Source organism: Homarus americanus, unplaced genomic scaffold (assembly GCF_018991925.1).
Source record: "Homarus americanus isolate GMGI-L3 unplaced genomic scaffold, GMGI_Hamer_2.0 scaffold44166, whole genome shotgun sequence".
NCBI classification, from domain to species: domain Eukaryota; kingdom Metazoa; phylum Arthropoda; class Malacostraca; order Decapoda; family Nephropidae; genus Homarus; species Homarus americanus.
Genome location: NW_024738492.1, coordinates 12,501 through 18,769, shown reverse-complemented (window position 1 = coordinate 18,769; position 6,269 = coordinate 12,501). Strand labels below are relative to the sequence as shown.

General features: G+C 54.6%; 1 pseudogene; it reads left to right on the top strand.

Moving 5' to 3' along the window:
• The first annotated feature begins 516 nt into the window (after positions 1-516).
• The window catches only part of LOC121874054, a 9,057-nt pseudogene continuing 3,304 nt past the window's right edge, over positions 517-6,269 (top strand).

The window sequence follows — 6,269 nt, the reverse complement described above, 5'->3', positions numbered from 1 at the left end:
CATGACTGGGAGGGAGGCAGGGGGAGTTCTCTCTAAACGCGTTAGCGTTAAAGGCGGTGTTGCGCCTCATAACGGCGCGCGCCGGGATAGAGCACTAGTTCTGCAGCCGGAAAGGCCGCTCACGCCAATTAATACTGCGACTCTCGCTCTCTTTCTCCGGATAAACAAGTGCCACTGCTGTGGCATGCGGGAACGGGGAAAGAGGTCAAAGTTTAAGCGGCAAAGGTGCGGCCGAGTAAGGGCGGAACACGAGCGTATATGCATTAAAACTGTGTGTGTATATGACTCTGCGAGAGATGTTCTGCTGGAACACTTTTCCTATTGGCTATTTACCACTCAATGAGAAGGAACGGAGTCAGGGGTGGGAGTGCCGGCGCCATGGCCGCTGGTACCCCCGCGACAAGCCCCTCAAACCTTCCTGCCTGGTAATGTCGGTGGTGAAGAAAGTCGGTGGCAGAGCGTCTTCCGCTTCGTGGTTGGGGAACTTGTTCCCCCTAAGGATGATGAGACCACGATCGACCTCGTAGTAGGAGAGAGCTACCCGCCAAATTTAAGCATATTAATAAGCGGAGGAAAAGAAACCAACAGGGATTCCCTTAGTAAGGGCGACTGAACCGGGAAAAGCCCAGCGCATACCCTCGATGTCTTCGGGCACGAGGGGTGTTGCGTTTCAGAGGGTCCAGCACGCCGTCCCATACCGTCTAAGTCAAGCTTGAAAGCGGCCACTGCCCATGGAGGGTGACAGGCCCGTATGGCGGCGCCCGTGAGGGTACAGATGGGACGGTCGGAAAGGGCCTCTCTGTAGAGTCGGGTTGCTTGAAAGTGCAGCCCAAAGCAGGTGGTAAACTCCATCTAAGGCTAAATATGACCACGAGACCGATAGCGAACAAGTACCGTGAGGGAAAGTTGAAAAGAACTTTGAAGAGGAAGAGCGGTTCAAGAGTACGTGAAACCGTTAAGAGCCAAACGGGTGGAAACTCGAAGGTCGAACTGAGGGGGTTCAGCTCGTCGGCTGTCGGCTGGGTGGGGTGTTGTAATTGAGCGACACAAAAATGTTTGGGCGTGCCCCCACTCACGCTGGCGTCGGCGGGCGTATTTCGCCTCGTAGTAGGTCACCGCGACCCGTTGCCGGGGACGTCGAAGGCCCAGTCGGAATGGTACCTCGCCGCCGACTCTCTCTCAGCTCGTCTGGGGGGGAGACCCGCGCGACGGGGGGAACCACCGGTGTCCTGGCTGCCCTGAGACGGTCGTCGAGAAGAGCTTGCCGCCGCTTCGGCGGCGGTTTTGCTCTCGCGGTGTGCAAAAGGTCGGTGATCCACCCGACCCGTCTTGAAACACGGACCAAGGAGTCTAACATGTGTGCAAGTCAATGGGCTCACTAAACACAAAGGCGAAATGAAAGTGACGGGCGCCCGGGGCAGCTGTAACAGGCTCTCCGGTGCGTCTTGGGCCGATCCCTGACCGGCTGCCTGCGGCCTCGCCCACGCCGCGACAAGCGGGGTGAGATACTTTCCCCCGTCTCTGGACGTTGCGTGTGGTGGAGGTCGTCAGGGCGATGGCCGAAGTTTAATTTCCCCTCATGGGAGGGAGGGGCGCAGGCCCGGGACTTGCCAAGACGCCGCGGTGCTGTCCGTCCCCGGAAGCGGGCCGTCGGTAAACGGCGGAGGCGCACCGGGGCGGGCAGTCGGCAAGTACCATGAGCATATATGTTGGGACCCGAAAGATGGTGAACTATGCCTGGCCAGGATGAAGCCAGAGGAAACTCTGGTGGAGGTCCGTAGCGATTCTGACGTGCAAATCGATCGTCGGAGCTGGGTATAGGGGCGAAAGACTAATCGAATCATCTAGTAGCTGGTTCCCTCCGAAGTTTCCCTCAGGATAGCTGGAACTCGCAGGGTGAATTTCATCCGGTAAAGCGAATGATTAGAGGTCTTGGGGACGAAACGTCCTCAACCTATTCTCAAACTTTAAATGAGATGCACCTTTAAGATGAAGCCCCTACTAATCTGACACACCACTTGCAAGCAGAACTGCCAGGATGAACCAAACACGAAGAGGCCAAAACGAATGCCCATTCAGATCCCATTGAAAACGTTATCACAATAGACAGCAGACAGTGCCAAGTGAAGTTGAACCACAATGAGGTAACAACCACCCCCGAAGCAACCAGCCCTAAAATATTGCGCTCAGCAATTCTCCGACACTGACCGCGCCACTCACCGGCCCCGCTCAAGGCGAGGTCTCAAACGAGCAGGAGGGCCGCAGGGTGAGCCAGAACCAATCCATACACTGGACGCCACTGGTGCAGACCTGGTAGAGCAAAACCAAGAGGCTTTCGGCGTAATGCCTGGTTTACTGGTGCAGATCTTGGTGGCAGGAAATACTCCGAGAGAGACCCCTGGATGACCGGAAGCGGAGAAGGGTTCCATGAACATCAGTTGGACATGGGTTAGTCGCTTCCTAAGCCCAGGGCTAAGGCTCGATCCAGGCCGAGGCAACGTAACACGAGCAGAGGAGAAGAATAAGAACCCAGTAGGTTCTATCTTACCGCCTCTATCTTATATATAACACAGTTCAACAAAGTGAAAGGCCAGCGATATAAGGGTGAACAGCGGCATTTATCTCCAGAATCAGGCTCCAACTCAGCGGTGTGTGCGCCCTTTGGGAATGCTACATGCCCGCGAAGGGTCCTGGCAACTGAAACCAGCTTGCGTCCACCGGCAGTGGTCCGGGAAAGAGTTTTCTTTTCTGTTTAAGGCGCCGTGGCCCTAGAAATCTCTCATTCAGAGAGAGGGTGTTGGTAAGACGGTTAGCCGTAGAGAGCAGCGGTTCTTGCGGCGTCCCGAGTGCCACCGCCGGTCCGTGAAAAATGCGAGGGTGGTTATCCCAGGCAGCATTGTCGGAACTCGTTTCCGGCGGCGTCTGCTTTTCGGGCCTGTGCGTACCCATAACCGCATCTGGTCTCCAAGGTAAGCAGCCTCTGGTCGATAGACTAATGTAGGTAAGGGAAGTCAGCAAATTAGATCCGTAACTTCGGGATAAGGATTGGCTCTGAGGATCGGGCCAGTCGGGACTGTGGGGGAAGCGGGCCTGGGTTTGGGCGCAGGACTGGGCAAGGTGACGGTAGGGACGTTAGGGCAAACTGCCGTGGTTCGTCCGGCGAGGGATGATGTCGCACATGTGTGCTCCTCTCTCGTGCGGGGCGCGCTGCTGTGGCCTAGCGCCTCTCTAAACCGAGCTCGGACCGGCGTACCTCCGGCCCTTCCGTGGAACGCGCTAGGCTGCGTGGGCGTGTTCTCGGGCGGTGTTCGCCGTCCCTCCAAAGCTCTTGTAGTAAGAGGTGCGGGGGGGAGGCGGGGCCGTTCGGTTCACTACAATCCCACTTCGGCTGGCGCCCAGCGATCAACTCAGAACTGGCACGGACCAGGGGAATCCGACTGTCTAATTAAAACAAAGCATTGCGATGGTCTTTGATGGATGTTGACGCAATGTGATTTCTGCCCAGTGCTCTGAATGTCAAAGTGAAGAAATTCAACCAAGCGCGGGTAAACGGCAGGAGTAACTATGACTCTCCAAAGGGTAGTTGCAATTCAGCTTTCAGAATCCAGGTTGTAATTCCGTGTGTCCTCGGATAAGCGGTTATTGTGTTTTAAAGTTAAGCTGATGTTCAACGCAACTATCGAACCGTGCCCACCGTCAGTGGAGCCTTAAGCTTCCAAGGCAGGCGAGAGTCGGGCGTTCAGCTTAGCTGTTCGGCAAAAGCGTGTGCTATCAAAACAGAGTGCGAGTCCGGAGGAGACGGAGGGTGGGGGCTGCGCCGGCGGGCGAGGTCCCCACACTAGGAGGGCGGGGTCCGTGGTTGCAGGGGCACCACGTGACCCCCCACCGTCCCGGGAATGGCAGTATCTCGGAGATAGTACGCCCCAGTCAGACGGGGCTCTCTCTAGGGGAGTATCTCTGGTGAAGGATGGGAAACCTGGCAAGCCCCCAGGCCCATTAAGTCCTTCAGACACCACGGCTTCTGTTCAGATAGAAGCCAAGGATCACCCCAATCAGACCAGTAGAAGTCAACTGGACGCGTCTGTTAGCAGAGCGGCGAATGAGATTGAATATTATGGATGCTGCGCTTTAGTTACAATCAATTGTGCCCATTGCACCGAGGTGTACCACAACATCCTCAAGTACATCAGGCATGCTCGGGCCAAACACCATCGGGTAGTGACCATCAGATGTGGCAATTGCAAAATGGCAGTCAGCAAGCCAGAAAGGTGTGAAAAACATTTCCTTGAATGTTGTAGGAATAGCTGTCCCGACAGTTTCGACGAGACACTAAGCTGCACCCTACCATCCAAAGATCGCAGCAAGACACCACCTCGTGCCGACCCTAAGATGCATCAGTGTGATGTTTGTGGGAGAACATTTTTAAGTGCGAGGGGCCTCACCCAGCACACTCGACTAACGCACAAGGAAATGTATAACAAGGCACTCAAACCAGCTAAAAGGGTACCATACTCGCCTCAAGAGGTTGCATTAATTGCCGAGGAAGAAGTACGGATCCTCCTGTCCGGCAGGAAGACAACCTTTATCAACCAGCTCTTGCTGGAAAGTCTTCCTGGAGGTTCAATTGGCCTAGAAAGGCTCAAAGCAATGAGAAGAATCTCGAAGTACAAAACAGCTGTACAAGAAAGCCTTGCGAACATCAACCAACAGAGGCTACATCCGCACCCTGACCTAGGTGACGACGATGCCCCGAACCCCCAAAACCTCCCCCAAGGAGGGAACGACCCCAACCCATCAGATCCAGACGACTCCTCCAGCGAATCTGAAGAAGAAGAACTGGACCATGAGCTCGAGGCTAGGAGGAGGTTGTGGGAGTATCTCAGGACGCTCAGTGAGGAGGAGGAGGAGGAGGCTAACACGCTAATCTCTGACCTTAACCAGGTGTTGCACTACATCCCCGCTCCCGAAGACCTAACGGAGGGGGACTATGGTGCAGTACTGGACGGTTTAGAGACAGCACTCAGGCAGCACAGACCGAGGCTCTTCACCGGAAGGAGACAACCTCGGAGGAGTACCACCACCAATAATCAACCTCGGGAACAACATCTTCCTAGGAAAGTGCGGAAGAAGAGGGAGTATGCACGTACACAAAGGGCCTACCAACGAAACCCCAAAGAGCTTGCTAAAAAGATCATTGATGCTGTGGAATTCGAGGGGGAGACACCTACGGTCGCTGAATTTGACAGCGAATATAGACCCAGGTTCTCCGCACCATCTCCCCCTGACAACTTGCCATACACCAGAAAAAACAATGATAACATGCTAAACACTCTCCTGCCAATCTCCAAGGAGGATATTCTGGCAGCACTACGAGGACCTGAGACGGCAACAGGCCCTGAGAACCCAGAGTTAGACTCCAAAGCCCTACAAAGACTTGGATCAGGAGTTCTGGGCAGGGTCTTTAATGTGTGGCTATACCTGGCAAGGGTTCCCCCATGGACCAAAATGAGCAGAACAACTATGCTCCCCAAGAAGTCGCCCCTAGGAAATCCATCCAACTGGCGACCCATCACCATCGGGTCACACTTCCTTAGGGTATATTGCAAGATCCTGGCACACAGGTTGAGCAAGAATGCGGACACCAGCATTAGCCAAAAGGCTTTTCGGGAAGTCGACGGGTGCGGGGAAAACCTCGCACTCATAGAAGGGATCATCAGACACGCCCGTAGAGAGAAGAGGAACGTCTATATTGCTTTCATAGACGTTGCAAAGGCCTTCGACACCATCTCGCACTCTTCTCTCAATAAAGCTCTCCGCAGGCTAGATACACCACAGCATATTCTAGGCGTTGTGCAGGACTTGTATGACGGCTTGGAGACCCAGATCTGTGTCAACGGGGAAGAATCAGAGACTATCTCCATCACTAGAGGAGTTAAACAGGGTTGTCCACTCTCGTCCTTCCTCTTTTGTTCAGTGGTGGACGAATACCTGGCATCACTAGGCCAAGCGACTGGTTACCGCTTCGACGAACACACCAACGTTGCAGTAACCGGATTTGCTGATGACCTGGTAGTAGTCTCTGAATCCAATCTGGGTATGAGGAGAAACCTTGCCATGTTAGATGACTTCCTTCAAGCAAGAGGTCTGGCCGCACAACCAGCAAAGTGCGCCACGATTAGTCTCGAGAGCGCAGCAGGGAACCGGAATGGGGTAAGACTCCGTGTAGTGACGGAATCGTCCTTCCACCTACGTCACCCAGATACGGGCGA